This window comes from Grammomys surdaster, unplaced genomic scaffold (genome assembly GCF_004785775.1).
Source record: "Grammomys surdaster isolate TR1022 unplaced genomic scaffold, NIH_TR_1.0 345, whole genome shotgun sequence".
In the NCBI taxonomy this organism is placed as follows: domain Eukaryota; kingdom Metazoa; phylum Chordata; class Mammalia; order Rodentia; family Muridae; genus Grammomys; species Grammomys surdaster.
The window spans coordinates 814,819-841,375 of record NW_021604764.1 but is presented as its reverse complement, the minus strand read 5'-3'; positions in this window follow the sequence as shown (position 1 = coordinate 841,375).

The window sequence follows — 26,557 nt, the reverse complement described above, 5'->3', positions numbered from 1 at the left end:
CTTCTCTGCACATATATTACACATGAGCAGCTGATCTTCATGTGGATCCTGAACAACTGGAGCGGTAGCTATATCAAAAGATGTTTCTGTATGTGGGATATCTTCTTCTAGCTGAGTTGCCTTCTCTGGCCTCAGTGGGAAAGAAAGCACCTAGGCTCTCGGAGACTTACTTCAAGGTGCCAGGTTCAGAGGATATCCAGGGGGGTCCCCGCCCACTCAGAGAAGGGAAGGGTGGTATGGGGGAAGGATTGTGGGATGAGGTGACTAGGAGGGGGGCAATGAGCGAGATGTAAAGTGAATAAGTTAGAGGAGGAGGAGGAGGAGGAGGAGGAGGAGGAAGAGGAGAAGGAGGAAGAGGAAGAGGAAGAGGAGGAGGAGGAGGAGAGAAAGGAAGAAAAAGAAGTCCAAGAGTAGAGGTGGAAAACAAGACAGAGGAGAATTTCAAGTGAAATTGTACAGGATGAAGGGGGTGGGGGGCTTCTAAATTTTTAGAGAGGAAGTATTGAAAGGCTTAATCATTCAATCAATGGGAATGGACAGCCTCTTTAGGCAAGGGATTGCACTTGTACCTACTCAATAAGCCAAACTCTTCCAGAAAAGCACTGAAACTCTTACAAAAATATGTCTGAACAGTACGCATTCTAAATGGATTCCTCAGCAAGAGTTAGGAGTAAGTTTTTTTTTATTAAGTTAGATGCAAAACTCTAAAAATAGGAATAAAAGTAAAAATAAATAAAAAAATGAAGTCTCATGGAAACATTTTCTGCTCCACTTGTATGCACTTGAAACTTACTTGGAGCACTTAATCATACGAAATATGTCTGTGATTTAGAACTATTCCCCACAGACTGGCACTTAATTCTGTTTACTCTCAGAGTTCATTATATGTATTTTGAGAGCAGAATCAATTTCTAGATTTAGATTTCCCCTTTTACTCTCTCTCTATATTTTTTAATGAGTTTGAGATGCTCAGCCCTAATTCTGACTCTGACCTGCCCAGGTCTCTTACCCAAGGCTTACCAACATCTGCTGTTTCCACTGGGGATCCTCAGATGGCATGAACCACATAACTTGTCAAGATTGAATAAGCCACTCACTGTGTTGATCTTTCTGCTAGCTTCCAAAGTTATGTTGCTCTTATTAAAATGTCAGTTGCCTGACCTTTGGAGGCACAAGGGAGCCTCGAAGGATATTCCAGGCAATCAAAAACAAGCAGTTAAAATCGGATAGTGGAGAGAAACAGATTTGACAGGTGAACTGTGCTTTATGTTAACATGGTTCCATATTAAAACAGGAACTCTCTATTACTGGTGGTTTATTGGAACAAATTGAGAGTGCAGGATAGGTTAATACAATCATTCCTCTCTGAAGTCTCAGGAAGAAGTGTTTCAGGAATGAGTTCTTTTTCTCGATGTATATAATTTGGGTTTTTTAGGCACATGAGCTTGGGAAAGTGTCATTTAAACTGCTATGGAGAGCTAATTTCAAGTTATAAGGACAGTATGATTCTGGTAACATTTTGATGAATAAAAAAACATTTTACGTGCCACAAACTTGAACTAATTAAAGTGAACACTGTTGTGACTGGGCAAACAGCAAATGCAATTTTATCTGCAATTAGCAAAATTTATATTCCAGGGTAAAAATGAATATGGCCAAGGAAATGAGCCTTATCAGGTCTCTTCACTCGCCTCACAAATCTTCTATGAGTTAATAATCACAGACATTTTTTTAATGAAACAATGTCATTCTTAGCACAAGTCTCTACTTTCTGCATTCTTCCTGCCTTTATAGAGGCTTCCCTCAGAGTGAGAGGAATTCAAAGAGGCTCTCCATAGTGCTTTTGGGACAATTAGCAGGGAAGCACCAGAGGACAATAAGGGCTCAACGAATTCTGCCCTGAAGAATTCTGGCAATTGACAGAAAAGCAGCGAGAGTTCACTGAGCAGGGAATCTAAATGCAGTCTAATTACAGAGAATTTAAAACTAGAGGAATTATTTGAGAAGACTTTGAATTGGAAAAACAGGCTTTGTGACAGTCATTACCTTTTAAGAATTCTCTACTAGATTAAGGTAACATAATAAGAATTTTCTATATCCGCTAAGACACGGTTAAAAAAAAACCATGGAAACAGAACAATGTTACTTGCCTATCAGCAGAGTAGTACTTTGAAGCAAAAAGTACGTCTCTGAAAATTCCTTTTTCTAAGATGGAATGATGAACTTGCATTTGAAGTTTGTAAGTCTTTTAGCAATCAAAGAATCTAGTTGAAGAGAAACTTTCTATATTATTTATTAATCAGAATGAATTATACATTCAATATTATCTTCAGATTCTAAATTAGTTTGACCTATTTGGGCAGCCTTTCAGAATCTCAGTGATAAATGAGCACTTGGGACTGAAAACACAAGGACTTCCCTCTGAGGATTTCACAGGTCTGGCATGCCAGAGGTAGACCAGACAGCATTCTTGATTTAAAAAGAGAAACTTTAACATGAAGGCAAATGAAACAATTACTTGACAATATCCAATGAGTGCTATTTACAGTAAGAATAATAGTAAGTAAGCCAATGGAAGGAATTAAAGAGGCTTTGGTGGAACTTTTGAAAAGAAAATGTATGACGATTATGAGAATATATAGATACTTTTCCAAAACACTTTTCACTACTTTTTTTTTTACATTCAAAGTAGTTGGTGAGTTATGAAAAGTCACACACCATTGCACAACCTTAACAGATTAGAAATTTCTAGGCTAAAGGACATACAGTGATTTGCTTGCACCAATATATTTATTGGTGATTGGGATTAGAATCCTAACGCAGAGACTGTAATAATCAACAGGCACTGTGGCTCTCCTCCATCCCTCAGCACAGTTTTATCATATCTACATGTCTAAAGAAATGTTCAATGATATTAAGGTGGCATTCACTGACAATAGTGTGAGTGCACATGCCTCCGTGTGTGTGTGTGTGTGTGTGTGTGTGTGTGTGTGTGTGTGTCTGAATCAATGTCCTTTGCCCAGAGTCACTTAATAATAAAGCCTAAAAGACAGGAGTTGTTTTCTTATCTGTTTCTTTTCTGTGAGAATTCTCCCGTGGGTCACAGAGCTGTATTTTTGCTACTTATAGTTTAGGAACCTGGTGTTATGTGCCTTGAACCCCCATCTTCATTTGGAGATACATGAGTAACTTATTTTTTCAACTCCTCTTTGCAAAAGGCTCAGAGAAAAGGATGTACTGATGAACACTTCAGTTTACAGACAAACTGTATCACTCCTAATAAGAAGATTCTTAACTGAAAACCAGCAGATGGGTGTATGTTTGGAGAGTTTACAAAACCACTGAAATTCAATATTTAGTTTTCAAGTTCACACATAACAGTTTTATAGATTTTTGGAGAAACGATCTATAAAGTCATCAGTTGTTCAGAAAGATCTGTCTCTCAAAAGTGTTTAGCCAGAAACAACTTTCTGTCTCGTTAGTTTGAGTATTTAGCAGAAAAGTGTTCAAATCAATGGTTTAACAGCAAATGGGGAATCCTACAAATGCTGCTAGCAAGTTGAAGTTTTTTTTTAATAGAGATATTATCATTTCTTCATGAAGAATAATAAAAGATTAATTCAAGAACTATGTCAGAAAGATTAAGTTGATATCAGAGAGGCACATGAAAATTTCTAAAAATAGTGTATAAATATAACTAAATTATGATAAATTGTTAATAACATTTTCTCCCTCTTATTCACAATGGGAAACTCAATCAAATATTTGTGGTGAAGAAATTGTCTATAGGGATTGTCCAAAAGAGGAGTATACTTGCAATAATCAGATTTAAAGAGAAGATGTATAAGAAACAAATAGAAGATGATAGATATGTGGTAGAGGAAACAGAAGTAGGAAAAATTATAGTTATTCTCTATAAATAGTAAATAAGTTGCCTGCAGCTCATATTATTTATGAAAGAACAATCTTAAAATAATGGTGTGGATAAATATTCCCAGTGCTCCATTCCCTTTTATGAGTCACATAAAAGGGAACACATGTCTCCTAATTGCATCTTCAAAATTGTCCTGTTCCTGATAAGAAGGTAGTCTTTGGAACTCTATGGGAAGAGAGTACACTGAAGCGTCTGAGAAACTGCAAAATTCCTTCAAAGGTTCAACCAAGAGTAGTGTGTTCTCCACATGACTGTCCCTTATCTAATCACTGAATGGTGACAGATAACATTTCAGGAAGACTTGCTTTTGTCAGCCACTGCCCTAAATACTGCACATACATTTCCAGCTCCATCCCTAGATGCACAGATTTTCCAGAGAAGGTGATCCCGAGACACACTGAAGGTTTAGAAGCACTGAATTAATTACATTTTTGTAACAGTGAACTATCTATTACCACCATTTTAAAGGTAAGAGATAGAGGCATCTATAAAGACAAATAACCTAGCAATAGTCAAAGGTAAGATACGTTCTTCAAGCCTGGAACTTTAGTTTTCATCAACACAATATATTTTTGTTGTTTGTTTCTTGTTGTTGTTGTTGTTGTTTTGTCAGTGATAAACCCAGCAGCAATCCAAACCCTTGGAATTAACAGTGGAAAGGAACTTTCTTGGATAGGATGATTAAATTTAATCAATTTTGAACCTTCATAAAGCTCCAGAAATTTGGGGGGCACCTTCAACATGATGGCCATCCGAAGGTTTTTATAGTGTTTTCTTAGGACTCTTGAATAAAGAAGTCCTGAGGGATGAGAGGCAACATTATGGCCAAACCCAGAAACATCTAGGGTAATCTATCTGACAAAGGGGAAGAACAATTTTTCTGGAACTTAGTAAATCAAAGATAAGTAACTTAGTTCTCCTTTTTCTTTGGATTGAACTTTCTCAGGAGATCACAAAGAAACAAATCAAATTGATGTTAAATGGATCTGTGAAGGTTTAATATGTCGAACTTTTGACCTTTGATATGTTCAAAATTTGTTATGAGTTATCTCTTACTGTGGTTATAATCATAGCAACAAAGTGGAGTCAGAGACCTAAAATCATAGACTACCTCTTCTTTCTATGCACTTTCATTGCCAGGTTGCATACAAGAGAAAACATTAGCCCATAACATGGTTAGGCTCACCCTGATAGCAGGGAACACAATTGCCTCAACCTGAAGCACACAAATGGTTGTTCTTACCCTTGACTCTTTCTAGTGCCCTTTGGCTTCCTACACCGAGGTTCTCTGATAAATGAGCAGTTGCATTAATGCTGCCATTACTATCACTGGCCTGATCAATACAAAGCATGTTAGCCTGGCTAGTTAATTGCTAGAATCACCTAACTAACTTGTGGAAACACTTAGCTATGCAAAGTGGATAGAGATATTCTCTAAGCGATGTTTGCATTGTGCTGTTTGAAAAGTGGGGTGTTTTGGTTCTGTTCCCAACAGGAGTTTCGTCTCTAAATAAACCCAATTCCCCCTCCTGTGTGAAGGTAGATAGGATTACATGCTCTTACTGTATCATTCAAGGCAGCTGACATTTAGTACTGTGCAAGAGTAACTGTGCATGTCCTATAAGAGTAAGTTACCTGCATAATTTGGGGTAGAAGCTTACTGTAGTAAACCCCTTCTCAGTTTCCAACAGAATTGAATGAACACCTGGGTCTCCCTGATTTAGGAGTGTGTAATTTAACAATAGCTGGGAGTTTGTGGCTTTTTACTAAAACATTTTTATCACTCCTTTGAGAATTTCTTGCACTGTATTTGGACCATATTTACCTCCTCCCTTCCCCGTAGCTCATCTCATACCTGTCTCTACCTCCTTAATCACCTCAACTTCCTGTCTTCTCACTTTATAACACAGGATAACATGTGCTGCTCATATACACCTGGGTGTGGGTCCACCAACAAGATTTCAAATTTCAACACTGCTATTTTATATATATAAAATTTTAATGAAATAAGCTTTCATGTAGACCAGATTGGTCTTGAACTCTGTTTGTACCTTTGGAGATTACTATATAAGTAGATTATCTCTCACCTTCCCTTTCCTCCCTACAAAACTTCCAATTTCTCACCCCATTGGTGATAAGGGTATGACCCAGGGGATCATGGATACTAGTATATACTCTACCATCTGAGCTACATCCATAGACCATGAATGCATTTTAAATTCAATGTTTGATAGCTAACTTGATTTTGGATTTCTTGTAGGCTAAGGCAATAGGCCAAGAGTGTCTCATTTCAATATTTTATGTTTTTACTTGATGGTTCTGAAGCAGAAGTCAGCTCCTTGTGTCCTAAGTCTAGACAACTTGACTTCACAAGATCTTCTTGGAGCATATGTACTATCCCTATTTTTATATCAAGGTAGTAATGGATCATGCATGTGACAAAGTAACTGTTACTTTATACTCCTGAGGAGGAAGATAAATTAAGATGTAATGTTGAATCAAGGAAAAGATGCATGAAATCTTTCAAACATGCTCTGTGTGCTGACGTGATGCTATTAACTGTCTGTGGTAGAAGAGTAAAGTTTGAATAATTGTATTTTCCTCTTTCCTCCACAAATCAAAACCAAATACCCCACAGGTTCTTATTTAAATTAAAAATCATGAGACTCTGAGTAGACACAAGGGAGGAGGCAGAAGAAAATATTGCTAGCAAGTAAATTGTACTGCCATGTTGGTGCTGAAGCAACCCACTGAAAATGTATACCACTGAAAGCTTTAGCTGAGATTTATATGGTGCTTAATTTAATATTTTTGATTGCCTGTTATGTGCAAAGCACTGAAAAAGTCATCAAATTTTATGTTTCTTTCCACGAGGACTTTACCATAGAAGAAATGTGAGGTGAGTTACATTTTTCATGATTTGATAAAATATCTATCTAAACCAACTTCATTATAGAAGGGTTTACTTTGGCTCAAGGTTTAAGGACACACATTCAATTGCATCAGAGAAGGCATAGCAGCCAGGCCTAGTTTGATCTGGGACTAGGAGCTTGCTGATAGCTTTTTGAAGCTCCATGGATCAGGAAACAGAGAGATCTGTCTGTAACTGGAACCAGCTAAAATTTCTTGTGCTCCTCAGTCACCCAGCTAAGCTCCTTGTCTAGAAGGTTCTGTAACCTCTCAAAGCCCACTATCATCATCTCAGGGCCAAGTGCTCAAATGTAGACATCCCTGGGGACAACTTATCCAAACAGATGAACAGGTGAGGATGTTACTTTTTTATCATCAAAAGCAGAAGTCAGATATGGTGATAAAGATGTCAGGAGTGTGCCATCAGGATGGACTTGGCACATAGATGTTGGCATCAGCTAGATGACCTTTCTTAGAGAAAACTTTATACCTTTTAGTCTGACTTAGCATTACTTGAAACCACCGATATGACTGTTCAGTGGTTTGAATGGGCCATCAAGCATTCCAGGCCTCTGAGCCTTCGGAAAAATTGTTTCCTCTGTGGCAGAGGCATTGGAACTTGAGAAAGCTGTGTGAAAATGAAAAGCAAGTGTTTTCATTCTGTGGATTGGTTTTCTTCTAAGCTGGTTTGCAAACTTCAGGAAAAAGGCCATGTCACCTCAACCCTTGTGATTTCTGAGTGGTGATATATTCCGAAGACAAAGCTAAAAGGCAAACAGTTCCTTCTGCTTCAGTATAAGGAATATTTATCTGATATGCACAATTTTACAGTATCCAGAACTCTTCTCAAGCCCAGGAGGGAGCTCCAAGCCTCTCATCACACCATGGTGAATTGAGGAAGCTGACATCCAGATGGGGATTTAGAACTGGGTCTGAAGGCTCTGAATTAGCTGGCAGATGTTGGTCACTTATTTTCAATTTCTCATCTCTACCCTGGGGTTTTGAACAAAGTAGCTGTAAGGACAGATTGATATTCCATGCAGCCAGTTAACCTCTGCAGAACTCTGGTAGGTAGGGAAGAATCATAGTATATTTTCATTAACAGGAAGCAATCCTTTAATCCCCAGAGTTGAAAATGAGCTGCAAACTATGACAGACCCAAAACAAACATTGTGTTGACTTTTCCTCCTTGGTTGAAAAATGTCAAGGAACATCTAATCTTGTGGATAATGAAAATGTGGTGTGTATACACGATGGGATTTTTATTCAAGTGTTCCAAAGAATAAAGTTGTGAAATTTTCAAAAGAAAAGATGAAACTGGAACTATTGCATTTAGTGAGATGAGTCTGTCAGAGACATAAAGATCTAATGCCTGCTCTCCTGTGCATACGCAAACTTTTAATATTGCTTGCCTGTGAATAAAGTCTTTTGAGGTGGGTCCACTGTGAAACTAAACAGGACCATCGGAGTAAGAGGCAGGGGTGCTGAAAGTCAGAGTGGGGTGGGAGTAAGGGATGCGCAGTAGAGGCATGGCTTCTCAGAGGCCTGTAGGTAGAGAGGAGGCTATTGGGATGGCAGGACCAAAGAAAACCAGGGAGAGAGAAGAACAGGCAAGTTTTATTTGGATGATACCTTAATGAACCTTAATTCTTCACACACAAATGAAAAGTAATTTACCAAAAAAGAGGAAGAAAGCGAATTCTGAGTCCCCCAAATATCTCTAGATTCTAACTGTGGCTAGCGGAGACCCTTCCAGTCCTTATCTAATTTCTAAGTCTCTGTGCTTCTGCCTTATAGTATTTTTAGGAAACACCACATGGAGCCAGAGAAGGGTACCGGCTACTGTGAGCCAGGAAGTAGAATTTGAATCTACTCAATGCTTGGTGTCTGAATTAGAATTAGAATTGGTGCCTTTCTTGAGAGTCTTTAGCTGTTTGGGAAAACTTTCATTTTTTCCTTTTAAAGGTCCTTCAATACTTTGCAAGTGTAAATCCATAACTAACATAGATGTTTTTCTTTAATTCAATCACTTTTGACTGAGTAACAATGACAGATACCTCAGAGATTCCTGCAAAGCTTCAGGTATCATTGAATATATGCTTTCATCTTCCATATCTGAAGGTTGCTTGTAGGAATACAAATATGCATTATAACAAATAAATAATCATATACTATTGGAGCCTCCAGTATCAACAGTATTTAGGCATTGTAAATATAGTGTTATGGTTTTAAATAACATATATTTTGTTATTTTTCTGTACAATAACAAAACAAGTAACAAAAAGATAAGAAAAAAGGACAAAAGTTATTGAATATTCAATTTCCACTCAGAGACAAGCATTTAATATTTAATTATATTTTTCCCAATTATGGTATATACTAACAGGCTGCATCTTTACATGTCAGTTAGGTTTTATTAAGTGAGTTTTTCTACTTCAGTAAGCAGAAATGCACAATTTTTTGATATTTTTTCATTATGGGTTGTTGTTGACCTACTCGTGCGTCACGCTCACACTGAGTTCTTGTGCTGTTTTGATGAAGGCTCTTGATGAGCACTGTATGGTTGATGATGATCAATAGTCTTGAGTTTATTTTATCTTGTCCTCTTCCGTTCTCTTCCCTTCCCTTCCCTTCCCTTCCCTTCCCTTCCCTTCCCTTCCCTTCCTTTCCCTTCCCTTCCTTTCCCTTCTCTTCCTTTCTTTTCCCTTCCCTTCCTTTCCTTTCCCTTCTTTTCCCTTCCCTTTTTTCCCTTCCCTTCCCTTTGCTCCCTTCCCTTTATCTCTCCCTCTTCCTCGCTTCATTCTGTCTTATTTTATATTTCATAGGAATGTGGATTCATAATTTTCTGGGAAAATATCCTATTCTATTTCCAGTTTTTCAGCCATTGCCATGTCACAGACCCTCTGACAGCAGCAGATTCCTGAAGGACAGTGCCTTCCAATGAGTGTCTAAATGTTCCCTTCCTCACTGCGTGTTTGCTTGTGTGCTTGTTTGTTTATAATAAAGTTCTGCGCAGTTGTATCCAGCAGCTCTTAGGACTGCCAGAATTATGGACAGATGCATGAAAAAGTTCGGTGACAGATGACAAGAAATTTGCCCTACACTACTCTCTTCTGTCACAGCATGTCAAGATTTTATTAAATTCTTGTCAGTACAAGTCCCATATAACATTCTCCATCCGCCTACCATCTCTGCTTTAAAGCTTTGCCCATGACCTGTCCTTTCCGGACACATCTACTTCTCTTTCAAGTCAGAACCTCTGCGACTACAAAGCCTTGCTTCATGTCTTGTTCCTTTACCATGCCTTCTGAGTGTAGTATGCTTGTTTCCCTTTCCTTGGGACATTTCCTTAACACTCTTAAGGCTTAAAAATCACAAGAATATAAAATCAATATGATTAAATTCTTAATCCGTTGCAAAGCCACATTTTCTGCTTTATCATTTCATGATATTGCCATAATCCCTTTTTCCCTGCTTGCAATTCTACTCTTTCCAGCATCCTTGGCACTTATTACTAAGCACTTAGCACTTAGTGGAAGTCATTTGACAGATATATGTGCCTTAGAAAAATACATACTCTTGTTATATGGATAGGGTATAACAGGCATTGTAGAATGAAGTTTGGGTTATTGAATCCTTTTTGAAAATGATATTAAGCATTAATATTTGTTCACATAGCTATGTACAAATCAAACAAATCACATTAGCCCACTCAAATGGATGTCACAGATGGCAAATATCACATTTTAGTTAGTTGTTTCTTTTTTATAAAAAGGATCTTCTAAGTTACACTTACAAGCAAAACAATGCTGTATTAAATATTGTATACTTATAAGCATATATGAAAATGAAATATATACACATATGTGTATGTTTTATAGCTAGGTATAGGTACTATCTGATTTCTATAAATGAATTAAATATTTGTATGGTGGTTGAATACTTGGCCACAGTGATAAATGAAATTACTGGCTCTGATTCTTCACTATTGCTTATGTCTCAGCTCTTTCTCTACAACTTGACAAACTCTGCTTACTTAAAGTGTAGGCCATGATAGTGTAGAAGGAGTTGATAATTTCTAGCCCAGGGATGAAGATAACCCTCTTGCATTATTTTTGTCTCTGTGCTGGTGATGAGAACATATTCCTCCTGCCCAACGAGACTAAGAGTTGCAACGGAAGACCCCAGGTACATTAACTTGCTTCTGGAAATTGACCACTGTTCATCCAGCTAGGTTAGATGGCTGGGTCTCAGCGATATATTCCCATAGAGCCCACAGAGAGGAGTAGATCTGCCCTAACAAATACACTGTGCCAAGGAAACAAAGATGGTGGAAACAAAACCCCAGGGTTTTGTGGTTAATTCCAAAGGCACAAAAGTTGATTGGTGGAGAAAAGCAAGCACATTGCTAAACAGGAGTTTTCCTTGTTACACCCTTGCCTATCACACTGCCCATATTGTCAGATTTCATAAGCTTCGTAATGTAAAGTCATATGATAGTAACTCATTTTGAGTTTTTATTTCTTTTTATTTGTATTTATTAATCATTCCATTTTTTTTACATCTGAACTGATATCTCACTTCCCACTTATCCCTTCACAAATTCTCCATCTCACATCCGACCTCTCTCCCTCCCCTTTGCCTCTGTGAGGGTGCTCCCCCACCCACCCATTCCCTCCTGTTCATGGCTTCAGCATCTCCCTATGCTGGGGCATCATACCTCCACGGGATCAAGGGCCTTCCCTCCCACCGATGTCAGACAAAGCCATCCTCCCTGTACAATCTAGATACATACAGGCCACATGTATCTGAAGCCATGGATCCCTCCCTGTACACTCCTTGGTTGGTGATCTAATCTCTTGGGGTACTGGGTGGTCTGGCCAGATGACATTGTTCTTCTTATGGGGTTGCAATTTCTCTTTGCTCCTCAAGTCCTTCTGCCAGATCTCCCACTGTGTCCCCGAGTTCAGTCTGATGGTTGGATCCAAGCATCCACATCTGCATGGGTCATTTGTTGGCAGAACTTCACAAGGAATGACCACACCAGGTTCCTGTCAGCAAGCACCTCTTGGCAACAGAAACAGTGCCAGGATTTGATGTCTGCAGACAAGATGAGTCTCTGCTCCATCTTTTGTCCCCATCTTCCCTTTGGACAGAAACATTTCTATGTTAAAAACTTTGAGATGGGTGGGTGGCCCCATCCCTCAACCAAGGGCCATGCTTATCTACTACTGGAGGTGGTCTCTACAGATTCTATCTCCCCTTTGCTAAGTATTTTGAATGTTGGCTAAAGTCATCCATGTTGGGTTCTGGGAGCCTCCCCCTTCCCTGGCATCTGGAACCCTCCAGTGGCTATCCCTAGTTCCTCATCCTCCACTGCTACATATTTTAATTAGATTTCCTGACCCTTTCCAATCCCCTCCAGTACCTGATACTGCCTCTCCTTATTTCCTCCCCCTCTTCTCTCCCTCCACCTCACACAATCATTCTGTTCCCCCCTTAATGCAGAACTGAAGCAGCCACACCCTGGTCTTCCTTCCTCCTAAGCTCCACATGGTCTATGGGTTGTACTGTGGGCATTGTGAGCTTTTGGGCTCATCAGTGAGTAAATACCATGTGTGTTCTTTTGTGTAGGGGTTCTCTAACTCTAGATGATATTATCTAGTTCCGTCCATTTGCCTGAGAATTTCATGAAATCATTGTTAGCTGAGTAGTACTCCACTGTGTAAATGAATCACATTTTCTGTATCCATTCTTCTGCTGAGGCACATTTGGGTTGTATTCAGCTTCTGGTGGTTAGCATGTAGAAGAACGCAAATTGACCTATTCTTATCTTCTTGTACAAAGCTCAATTTCAAGTGGATCAATGATCTCCACATAAAACCAGATATGCTGAATCTAATAGAAGAGAAAGTGGGAAAGAACCTCATACACATTGGCACAGGAGGAAATTTCCTGAACAGAACATTAATAACTTATGCTCTAAAATCAACAATTGACAAATGGGACCTCGTAAAATTGAAAAGCTCCATAAGGCAAAGGACACTGTCAATAGGACAAAATGGCAACCCAGAGATTGGGAAAAGATCTTTAACAGCCTTACATCCAAAAGAGGGCTAATATCCAAAATATACAAAGAGCTAAAGAAGTTAGACTCCAGAGAACCAAATAACAGTATTAAAAATGGGTTACAGAGCTAAATTGACAATTCTCAACTGAGGAATCTTGAATGGCTGAGAAGCACTTAAAGAAATGTCCAACATCCTTAGTCATCAGGGAAATGCAGATCAAAACTACTCTGAAATTCCACCTCACACCAGTCAGAATGGCTATGGCTAAGACCAAAAATCCAGTTGACAGCAGATGCTGGCAAGAATGTGGAGAAAAAGGAACACTCCTCCATTGCTGGTGGGACTGCCAGCTGGTAAAAGCACTTTAGAAATCAATCTGGCAGGTTCCTGAGAAAATTGGAAATAGTTCTATGTGAAGACCCAGCGATACCACTCCTGGGCATATACCCAGAAGATGCCCCAACATATAACAAGGACACATGCTCCTCTATGTTCATAGCAGCCTTATTTATAATAGCCAGTAGCTGGAGTTTTTATTTTTAAGGTTTGAAACTTTTTTTCTGTATATATAAATCATCTGGATTGCTACTTCCTTTAGCATTACCTATTTATGTTCTTTGTCTGTTTCGTCTACTGGTCTGTCTGTCACTTATTAACAAATTTTCAGGAATTTCAGAATCAGAAACCGATTCTAGGTTTTATTTTTTATTTTGATTAATTAATTTTTACTCATTTGCTTTACCTCCCACTCAAATCCTTAACATGTTTATTCCTTTACAAACCTGGTGTATGCTTATTAATTTTATTTAGAAGTTCAGGATATGTTGAAATAATTTTGCTGTAATCCAATTTATCAATTCCTAATTTCTATATTTTGTGGTTATTTCAAATTCAAAGTTTTTCTAAACAAATGGTCCTCTGAACAAAGCTTTAAAAGCTGCATTTCATTAATGTTCTATGTTGTCTTCTAAAACTTTTGTTTCTTCATAAATAAAGTTTGATGCATTTAATTGAGGACTTAATAACCACCTTTTATTTTTCTTTTGCTTTTATTTATTTGTTCACTTTAAAATATTTTTTAAATGTTTGTTTATTGTGATTCTATCGTTTATCACTTTTCTTTCCTACTTCCAAAGCCTCATCTACACTGCTGTCTTCCAAACTCATGGCTTCTTTTTCTTTAATTGTTACATATATAATTTTTCTGAATATATAAATATAACCTCCTCAGTTTGTGTAATGTTTTCTGTATGTATATAAGCAGTGAGTCAGTGGGACTGACCATTTGATAATGGATAACTAGTTGGTGAACCCTTCCCAGAGGAATACTATTTCTCCCATCCTGGGCCTTCCTTGGTTGCCTTACGTCTTTGTCTATGGTTGAGGCCTCCTGAGATTTCCCCACTACACATTTGCATGTCTGCTGGTGTTGGCATTTTTCGGGTCATAGTGAGGCAGCTATAGTGATGAGACTTCAGTCTCACAATAAATTTCCTGTTCCTCTGGCTCTTGCAGTCTTTCTGCCTCCTCCTCCCCCTTCCACAGTGTTTGTTCCCTGAGACTTCAGGAATTCTGTTGTAGATGTATTAGCTGGGACAGAGCTACACAACTCTGCATTTTGATATGTTGTACTTTTCTGTAATGGTCTCTATCTGTTGCAAAGATGTGTTTCCTTAATGAAGGGTGAGGATTGTGGTTACCTGTGAACAGAAAAATCAATGTTTAGATTGTTGTTATGGATTATGTTCATTTAATGAAATGACATCTACAGGTTCTCCTCCAAGATCCATGACTTCACTAGCCCTGGATAGTTAGCTAAGTTTCAGTACCAAGGTATGATTTCATTTATTGTTGAATAACCTGAAGTTCAACTAAAGAACTGTTGGTTACCACATAGGTATGAATGCCAGTATTGTACCCCTAGAGTTATTGTGCCATGCTAGTTGTTGTTGTAGTTGAGAGGCATAATAGCTGGTTAGAAATATTGTTTCCCACAATTGAAAGCCTTTATGGCCCCTTCTGGTACCATGAAAGCTAGTCTTCCTGGATAAGGCTGGCAGGTCAGATATATCTCAGGGCTTCTGTGTCCTGTGTTTGAAGTATATGATGCCTTCAGCAATAAGAACATATATTTAATCATCTCTGGGGGTGGTGGCAGGGGTCAACCAAGGGCAATAACAATAGATTATAATGTTTTCACAGTCTTTTAGACAGCTCTGACCAACAACTTAAAAGATAGCTTCTCATGCCTGGTGTAGGGGTTTTGTTAGTCTATTACTCTTGGGGTAAGGATTATCAGCCAAGATGATAAAATTTTATTTAAACTATATGTTTATATACCCACTTACATGTATTATAGATATTTTTAGATAGATAGTTCATAGTATGATTCCCCATGATTCTCTTAGAGTTGGCTTTTAAATATGATGGGCAGCTGGTGTTTATCATATACAATTGTTAAAAAATTATCTCTAAAAGGTCATGTGGCTTTTTGCATCCAAATACTAGACAGCATCAATCAACTTAGTACATTCATCCCCAGAGATGTCATCTCAGGGATGTTTGTCTTGTCAGCCAGTGATTAAAATGCCCTTACAGTTGTTCCTTGGGAACTGACTTTAGTAGTTACAGGGCTCTGTTGAGTGTAAAATTTGATATAAATGTTGAATTATAAATGCTCAAGAATATAACTTATAAGAATAGCAACACAATTGATTTAGTTGCAGAGAGGAAGGGCTTTAATTTTTGTTTTTGTTATCATGACTTGCTACAGATGTAGTTGCACAACTGTTAGAGATTATAGGCTTTGAAGAGAAGCATTAGTTCCAAAGCTCCCCTCACATGTCTCAGTTGCTGCATGTGTTACATAGACACAACAGAACATAGTAATTAGGACCAACTATTTCAGCGAGTCCCAGCGAAGATTACATGAGTTAGCTGAACCTGACGGGGATCAAGGATTCCCCAAGCAGCACCTTTAGCATCTGATTACTGAAATCATCCTAAATTCTTCGAGCCATGAGTCTATATAAGAGGCCCAGTGTCTCTTTCACTTGTGAGATTCTTTCCCTTTTGCTTATTTTTTTTTGAAGTCTCTGGCAGCAATCCCCATCTCTTTTTTCATTAATTAATTAATTAATTAATTAATTCACTTACATCTCAGTTGCTGCCTCCTTCCTGTGCACCCCCAGTTTTTAAAGAACATAACTTAATTAAGTTAGGCAAGGAGTTTTACCTACATAATCTTACTCTGCTACCCTTGGATTGCAACTTTTTTTCTTCACCATAAATCCATCAATTGAAAAACAAATTAAAGATAATTTCTTTTTTTTTAAATCTTTTTTTTTCTTTTTTTTGGTTTTTCTAGACAGGGTTTCTCTGTGTAGTCCTGGCTGTCCTGGAACTCACTTTGTAGACCAGGCTGGCCTTGAACTCAGAAATCCGCCTGTCTCTGCCTCCCAAGTGCTGGGATTAAAGGCATGCGCCACCACTGCCTGGATAAAGATAATTTCATGCATGTTTATTTCTCATTTTTAAGTCAAACAAGCACCTATGTCTCAGGATTTAAAATTCATTCTTACCACCTTGCCCTTATCAGTTCCTCCACTAGGCAAAATCAGTAAATACTTATATTGTCATCATGTTTAATTTGTATGTGTTTAACATGGCCAATGGCTGTAGAAAAATCTCATGTTTTAAAATCTTGTCAGCTCTTGAAGTAATAAATTATAGCTTGAATCCAACATACAGCTCATATACCTTGGAATGCTACTACACAGCATTTTTAACCTTTAATAAAAATAAAACATTACCTCAAACCGAGGGTAATATTCTAGAATTAATGACTTACACAGATGTTCTCTATTATCAAATTATAGGCAACAGTATGAACATTACCAGTTGTTAGGTAGCTTATAAAGCTTATAACTTTTTTTTTTTTTGCAAATTTTCTGTGGTTTAAAATGTTACCCTTCTCAGTCAGAAGGGTCAAGGATGCTACAAGAAAACCTACAGAATCAAATAACCTGAACTCATAGGGCTTCACAGAGACTGAACTGTCAACTAGAAAGCATTCATGGGAAGGACCTAGTTCCTCTGTACACATGTAAAAGTTGTGCAGCTGGCTCTTCATGTGGGACTCCTAAAGCTGGAGCAAGGGCTGTATCCGACCCCTCTACATGGGCTGCCTTGTCTAGCCTCAATAGAAGAAGACATGCCTAGTCTTACTTAAACTTGATATGCTAATTCTGGTTGATAGCCATGGGAGGCATCTGCTCTGAGAAGAAAGGAAGGATGGGAGGAAGAAGAAAGGGGAAGGGAATGGGAGGCAATGGGAGGAGAGGAGGGAGGGGAAACTGCAGGTGGGATATAATGTAAATAAATAAGTAATAATAAAAAAGAAATAAGAAAAAATTTAAAGAATAAAAACTCATCCTTCTGAATAACCTGGTCTTTTATTGCTGGCAGGCCTATAGGGGCCATAAGCATGAAAAGTATTATGAATGCTAAATTTGAAGAAGGAACTCGATAGAAATTTTAAACAGTCCTTTTTATTTCCTTGTGGAATATTTCCAAATATTCCATAGCTAAATAATCAAGTGAAGAGAAAATAAGAGAGCAGAGGGAAAAATTGCAAATCAAACTTTTCATGATGTGATTAGGGGGTAGCGTCATTACACCATTCAGATGGGGGGGGCGGGGCACTGTCTAAATCATTCTCTCCGGTAGCAAACTTGGGATGTGTGTTGGCTAGACTTCTGAAGCCCCTCAGGTCTCTGGAGCAATACTTACAGAAACATGGCGGCTAGATTTAGTTGAGGGAGCTGTGGAAGAATGAGAGGCAGAGTTAAAAGTAACCAATGGTAGAGGATGTAAGACTGTTCTTCTGGCATTTGGAGGTCCCTGGATGAAGGTGCAGAGCCGGAAACCAGCAAGGGTGTGTGATCCACAAGGGCGGGTGTGCAGGAAGAGATATGCTCTTGGTTTATCACATTAGTCACTAAATACAGGAAAAGTTAAAGAAAACCATTTACTCAAAGAGAAGAAAGCTAATATAAAAGAAACAGATACTACGTTCATTTTTATTGCATGCTAGTTATAATATAGGGTCTGATGAGGCAGTTTTGCGGGTATTGGCAAAGATATGTGATCTAAAAGTCATGCCATCAAATGAAATAACCCTCCACCATTTCTATCACTGACTATATACTCAAGTGATTCTGTTATATAGAATTCAATGCATAGCACCATACAGAAAAAAATTGTCCCAAGTTTGCTTTATAATAGATAGCAAGATAACACATTTTTAATGTGAAGGATATGTTCAAATCAACCAACATTAGTACCATAATGACTTTTACTTTAGATCTGTGCCTGTATTTGGAGATTGACATCAAATCACTAGATGAATTAAATAGCCAGCACCCGTCAATGGATGCCTCAAACTAACTCCTCCCCAAAACACAGTTGCCTTTATCTCCTCATGATGATTACATCTGCCCCAAGAATAATCAACATTTATGATACTGTTTATTGGCTGCAAATCATTCAATTCCCTAATAAAACTCATCCATATACAATTTGCCTATATGAGTTATACCACAGTGTCAGCCAGATTATTAATATTTCAAGATATTATTGAATAGATCAGAAAGCTCAGCTAGGAGAATTCACCAATTTCTACTTTCCTATTGATTCATTACAGGTACTTTGTATCAAACAGCAATGATGCACTATGGCACTTTCTCCTTAGATAAGAAATTGCTGGAATGAACCTATCATGTGTGTTCAAGTCTTGTTTAGCTGTATATAAAATTATGACAATTCTGTTATATGGTTCAAATCATAAATAGTTTGAACATGCAGTACACAAATTAACATATAAAGTATAATTATATCTCTCTATACCTTTGTGTGTATATGTAGAAAATGGCAGAATGAAAAAAAAAAGAGGAAAGTAAGAAAAGCCTACCAATATAAATATACCAGACCTAAACTCTAAACTCTAAATATACCAGACCTTATTTGGATAGAAGGGAAGAATGAAAAAGAAGGGAAGCAGAGAGGAAGGGAAGGGAAGGAAAAGAAAATGAAGGAATGGAAAGGGGAAAGAAAGGAGGAAGGTGGGAAGGAAAGAATAAAAGAAGGAAGGAAAGGAAGGGGAGAAACAGGGATGCAGGGAGAGAAGGAGAAAGGAGGAATCACAGAAAGGCAAAGTAAACTATTTCTACATGATCCATAGGAAATAGAGTTAAACATCAAGGATTAAAAAAAAAAGTCTCCCTGTTGTTTGGATAAGTCTGATGGTGCACAGATGATTCCAGATAAAGTCAACAGGTAATTAGCTACGCCCACATCATCTTTTGTGCCTGCCTATTTCATGACTGAGCCTGTTAGACTGGTAACTACTTCAAGGTACTACTGTATTATGACCGGTCCTCATTCATCATTTGTAAAATTTCACACAATTAAATCTAGCTACTGTATATGTAATATTATTAATTTATAATTATTGTCTATATCTTCTCTGTTACTGTAGTTGTGCATATGTTTGTGTGTTCAGTGATTACAACTACAGTTATATATATGTATGTGTTTAGTTTGTGTTCCACTTCCTGTTTCTCTCCTCTTCTGTTCCTGTCTTCCTTCTTTGCCTATGGATTGAACTATTGTACTTCAGACACTTCAGGCAACTGCTCAACCTCTGGGACATACAGCATATGAAAGACAGAAACATGAAAAAACAATTAATGAATAACGTAATAAAGTTGGCTAGAGATGCAGAGAGGCTGAATACCTTTTGATCATCCTCACATACATTAGCCTGAGGATTGAAGTATTATACGGCACAGTTCAAGCACCATAAAGCTCCTGCTAATGACAAGATGCCAATGCCACACGGAGAATTAGAATAACGAAGTTGTGTTGCCTTCACCTGTCTATGTTCACAACATTCAATTATTATTCTGACCATTGTAATACACTGAATCAGGGTTAAATGATCTTGAAAACACGTCTGTATTATCGGTACCTTGCAAGGATTGAATGACTTTGACAATGAAGTTATAATCTTTGAGAGCTAGAGTATTGATCATTTTGGTGTTTGACTTTTTTTTTTCTGTTAATGAGTCAAGAGTCATGACAAGCATCTCTGATCTATCAGAAAATATGATCATGATAACCCACAGCTTTGAAAGTTCTAAGAACTGTGAACTGACCGAAGCCGAAAAGAAGAAAGAGAGCCCGGTATTCAACAACATTTTGAAAAAGAAAATTTGTACTAAGTATTTACATAACCAAAAGAAGCCTCTGGAGGAAGAGGGAAATTTGCAGGTAAATTGATGTGACACATTCAAGGCAAAACTGGTAGAGCACTGCAAGGCTCAAAGGCACACTTTAAAATGAATAATTTCATCAGAATTATGCGTGCAAATTAGATCAATTAAAGAAGAAGATGCTCAGTCACATACTGGCCTAAGAGTTAACAGTTGTGGGAATAGAACTGAAACCAATTCCAGCTGAAATCATGGAGTACTTCCCAGGTGGGAAACAGTAGTCCCTGCAGGAACAACCGCAAATCAAAGTGTTATTTATTTTCTTTCTTGTTTTTGCACTTAATTTGATGCTTTTGAAAAGAAATCATACACACATTGCTTGGATTTTTCCACACTTGAATTATTCTTGAACCACAACAAGAGTGCCAGCATCAGCAACAGCCACAACAAAACACAGTGAGCAGCAAAATAAGCATTCTGTCCGGAACTTGAAACGGCCGGAGAAGGAGGCGCAAGGGAAGATCTTACTTTAGTGACATTTAGGAGAAACTCGTATTCTTCTATGTGGTGTTTTTCTATACCCACTGAGTGATTGCAGGAGAGGGATGTAGGAAAAAGGACATGTTATTTCAAGATAAAATACGCGTAAGAGACTCTGGTGCATAATCACAGCGAAAACAGAGCCGCTCCTCTCTCTGATAACAAACACTTTCACTCACACCACTTTTGAGCCAAGCACAGCACCGTGTTGAGTAGATGCCACATTACCTCCGAGAAATGCATTTCATGCACCTTAAGTTTTAAGTGACATGAGGATAATATATTCATTACACTTTCATCAACATTTGCTGTCACTAAAAGGTTTAATCTTTGTCAGTCTGACGTGAATATATTATTTACATTTTTATTTCCCTGAATACTGCTGAGGTTGAACGAAATCTCAGGTCTGTGTTGTCCGCTTCTATTCCATGTGTACATTTCTCTCACCCCTTCCTTTTGCTGTTTATCACAATGTTTGCCCTTTCTGGTGGATTTTTAGGAATTTACATATAACTGATGAAATCCTTTGTAATTATATTCCAGATATTTCAGACTGCCCACATTCTTTCATTCTCTTATCACTATAACTCATAAATTAGAAGTTCTAATATTTGCTGCAGCCAAATTTACTCAGTATGTCTATTTCAAGGACATAAACACAATCATTCATATTTTCTTCTATTATCTTCATTGCAATGCATTTTACATTTAGACATTCAATCAATCAGAATTTAATAATATTAGTGTCACACAGATGAATGTAACTACTTTTTCCCCCAAAATGGTTAGATAATTTTTGAAAAGCATTTATTGCATAATCTGTCATTTCTCCATTGATATGAGATGCTTCATTTGTTATGGTCTAATTTCCCAAATATCCTCAAACCAGATTCTCTATTATCTATTTAATTCCACTGATGGATTTACTTATTTCTTATCCATCTCTACAATATTCCAGTTATACACTATATTTAAACTTTCAGCATGAAAAATTCATTTCCTTGTATATTTAGAAGTTGCTTTAGGGCAGAATTCTGAGAAAGAGGAACGGGATGGGGAACCATTTGGGAGGTAAATAAATAAAATAACAAATAAGAAGTCTTCTTAGCCAACATTATATGTTTACTCCTATACACTAATTTTAAAATTAAATTTTTAACTGCCATAAAATCACATTAAGATTATTTTGAGACTGATTGAATTAGTAAGTTAGTAGGGTGAGAAATGACTACCAACATATTGTGTTTATATATTAATATATTGATAATTATGATTATTTAATTAATCAATATAATTAATAATTATAATTTATAATATATTAATATAACATATATTATTTTCTGTAACTTCTTACATCTTTCAGTGACATTCTGTGTTCTTCCATGAATGAAAAACATATGAACAAGTTATAGTTACAAAGCATTTTTAAATTTTTGTGTCTAGAAGAAAGGGCACTTTAGTGTACCCTATAATTGATCTTGCAAAACTCTATATGACTCATCAGTTTTATACATAAAAGTCTTCTAGTTTGCTCTAATTTGCTCTAATTGAAATCTTGAAATCTCCAGTTAGTCTCTTCCTACCTGTCCTATTCTCTGGAATAGCATGCGTAAGTTTAGAATTTTATGTTCCTTGAAGGTTCAGTGGGCATCACCTATGAAGAACTTAGAGCTAAGTAACTTTGGCAGCTGAAGAATGACTTTAATTGAAGTTTCATTGTTTCTTGAATGATTATTCTCAGTTCAGGTATTCTAGTTATGGTGTCTTAGTTTTAAATCATTTATTTTTTTTAAGTGTCTCCTATACATCTTTTCATGCTATTGACAAAATATTGTCAATGTGATCTTTGTATTTTACTATGAGTATAAATACTGTACACAATCATAGACTTATTTTAACGATGTCATATCACACACTTTCAATGCGCTTACCTTCCATAACCCACCTACCCCTGCAGCCCTGCTGGTGATGGTTTTTGCTCTTGAAATCTCTTTTTTTATGTAGTTACATTCTAAATGACTATTATTCTTGCTGTAGTTATTTCTAATTAAACAAGATATAGTTTAATATGTTCATGATGTTTAAGCACGAGTTAAATCATTTTTCTCAGCAAGAAGCTGATTGCCTCCTGCCTCTGCATCTCTTTCTCCTGTGTCTCATGCTGCTACTGTTTGGATTTTTCCCAAATGGTTGTAGAAGAACATTTTCATACAGCACACATGACAGAAATCTGTAATTTAAAATCATATGTAGACAATAAAAAGATGGTCACAAATGTTAGACTGCTACTTCCCCAAACCAACAAGAATGGTTGTGAACTTTCCTTTCATTTCCCAGATCAACAAGAATGCTGGTTAATATCCTGTGCTTTTCTTGCATAAAATGAAACTAGAGAAACCTCAACAGTACGTAGTTCATAAATGATACAGCTTCATCAATTTCTTCTTCTAGCCCAGAAGAAACAAATTACATCCGATGGCTGAGACGCCACTTAAATGCACTGGTTAAATTTTTTGCTTACTTAGAGTTAAAAAGAGCTTTTCCTAGTTCTTATAAGCCATTTCTTCTTTCAAAGGCTTTCCTGGCATTCACCCATGGCTGTTCAATCCTTACAGTGTGTCTGTGAAAAGAGACTTTTCATTTTCACCTTCAGCATCTTTGTACAACTCGTTAGTTTTTTAACACCTTCTGAATTGAATGGTCATTAACTGCAGGAAGTTCTGGTCCCTACATACTGTTCCACTCACTCTCTTACAATAGCACGGCAGTTGGTTAAAAACGGTGGAGGGGGACCAAAAATCATGGACAGGTCTAATCTGAGATGAAACTCTACAGCCAGTAAATTCTGTCACAGCCTATGAATTATCAACCAGAAATGTCTTTCCACCTTGCCAAAAATCCTGGAGGGATTTGAGAACCACAGTAGCTCACGATTGTTTCTTTTTTTCTTATATTAATTGCATATGCAGGAGTCTGACTTAAATATGTGAATTGCAAACTACTTCTGTTATTCATGGATGTAGAGTAGATTATAACTTTAATAAGACTTTGTTAATATTTAAAAATTAATTGAATCCTTAAATATTTTTCACCAAATTGTAAGACATTTTCACATATCAGTCAGAAAAGTCACTGTGATCCAAAGTCTTAGATCTCTTTTGCCAAATTACCTGCCTTGGAGCTTGTTTTTTGGCTTGACAATTTAGCTACTGTTATCAGCAATATTTAAAAAAAACCATATCTTAGATATTTTATACTTGACAACATGTGTGACTGATCTATGCAAAAAAAGCAAAACAAAACAAAACAAACAAACAAAAAAATAAACAGCTGCCCGTTACTAGGTAAAGGAACTGAAAAATGGCAGGAGTCTGGGAACACAGAGTTAGCACTTGTACTTTGTGAGGGTCAACTCTTTCATTATTCAGAAAGATGCAGTCAGGAAATTTGTCATTGCTGTGTTTAATGCTGACTCTGGGTAAGCCTTGTTCCAAAAGAGTAAACATCCATTCGAAATGCAGTCATTCTTAGACTTTAGAATCAGCTTTTATGAAAGCCACTGGCACCTCTCTGTACATTTGTTTTCTGATGACAAATAATAAATATTTATGCAGCAAGAGGCTATATGTGTCCAAATATGGGAATAAAGAATGAAAACTAAAGTTTCTTATGTTCATGTATTCTAGCCTGTGCCCATAATGCCAATTAAAAACAAACAGAACTCACAGAAAATAACAGGAGGTTGTATTTCCCACAGAGGCACATAAAGGAAGTTATTAGAAACATGGGGCAAATTAAAGGCATTTTTGTTTCTTTAAGAAGGAAGTACTTTGCCAAAATTCATTTCTTTTTGAAAAGGCTTTTCTAAAGCACAAAGACACGCTGTTGTGTTACATTTAGTACTCTGGCATTCATTATCGCTGTTCTGCTTTACATAATTAAAAGGCCATTGAAGATAGAAGTAGTTTACACTCATTCGGTTAACTCTAATTGAGCAAATATTATGCAGATGCCGTTCCAGGTGCTGGGAAGATGAGGATGAATAATTGTGGTTCTTGTCCTTAGGGAGCTCACAGTCCATGTCATGAGTAAACAGGTGACCGGTGGTAATACAGGTAGTAAGAGAAGCTCTCCATACTATGTGGATGCCACGTCTTGATTAAATCTGTCAAGTGATTGTGTGTGGCGGGAGCTCAGAGTGCCCAGTGAGAGTGTTACAGAAAGTGGGCTGCAGCATCCATCCCGTAGAGAAGAGCAAATTATTTATTTTCCAAAGTTTTACTCACTGGAGTTATGCAAAAATGTCAGGAACCGTCCTCTTTCTTCCTGAATTTCTTGTAACAATTTTCTATTTAGCCTATATCTGCCTGGTAGTGTTTATAACAATAAATATATTCCAAGTCAAAATAAATTTGGTAGTGGTTTGGGATTTTTGTTTAAAAATGAATCTCCCTCTGCCACTTTATTGGTCTGGATGTACCTTGCACTTCTGGAGGTTTGTTCAGCCAGGTGCTCATAGCTCCACATTTCAGACAAATGAAACCATGCCCTGTTGCTCTCTCCATATGTGAAGTATAATGTAGTAAGTTTAGCATAGCAAGCATAGGATAGCATAGGATAGCATAGCATAGCATGGCATGGCATGGCATGACATAGCATAGCATCATATTGTATTGCATTGTATCATATTTTATAGTAGTGTAGTATAGTACATAGTATAGTATGCTACCGTATAGTATGGTATTGTATAGTATAGAATAATGTAGTTTAATATAGTGTGGTAGAGAGTTGTAATATTAAAAAGTGTATTTGCAGTAATAAAACTGTAGGAAAAGCTCACACTGGCCTGTGCACATCTTTGCACACAGCACACAGTCAAGTGCACTAAAGGGTTTTTTTGTTTTGTTTTGTTTTTTGTTTGTGTGTGTGTGTGTGTGCACGTGTGTGTGTATGTGTCAAGAAATTCCTCCCTTCCTCCCATGTTCTTCCTCTAGGTCCTGTGCTCTGAGCCTTTTTATCTTTCTGCTTTCTCTGTTTACCAGCCCCTGTGTTCCAACATTTACAAAACTGCTAAAAAATTAACTCACTGTATTATTCTTCCTTGGGTTGCTTGCTTTTGTGTGTCAAACAAGAGAATTTTGCAAACTGAAGAATCCATCCCCAGTCAGGGTATCAGAGGTGGGAAGAGAACTCGGATGTACTGTCTCACATCCACTTGCCACAGTGTGAACAAGAATTTGCTTCTCAGGAAACAATAATGCCTCCAATGCAAATAGCTAGCTGAGGAAAGGGTCTGTAAAACATGAGACATGTAGATTCTCATCGCTGTTGTCCCATCTGCTACAACACTAACCCAGCTCTAGCCACTGAGGCATTCACACCAATGACATGGAATATATGCGTGCCTTTTTGTAAAACATACATCCTCTTTTGAGTATTTGTGATGTTTTAGCATCACCGAGAGTATTAAATCCCATCTTTGTAGTCAATTATTACAAAATATATTTTATTTACATTTAGTAACCAAATGTTTCTTGCCTTTGTAGTCCATAATGTTGGCAAAAGTAGGAGGTTTTGGAATGCACAGTCACTAAAAATTAATTCTTAGTCATATGAGTAGGGAACATTAGTCTTAGCAGTAAGTTTGCTGCCGCCTTGGCTGGAACACATGGCAGGTGCTGGCACTTTGCCCTGTACAGTCACATCACGAAACAAATTGTTTACTGCCTCAGATTCAAGATTATAGTATGCTGTAAATTAGTGTTTTTGCTTTACGTACAAAGAGTAAACAAACACATCCATGTCACCTCTGAAAATTCGCTTTCATC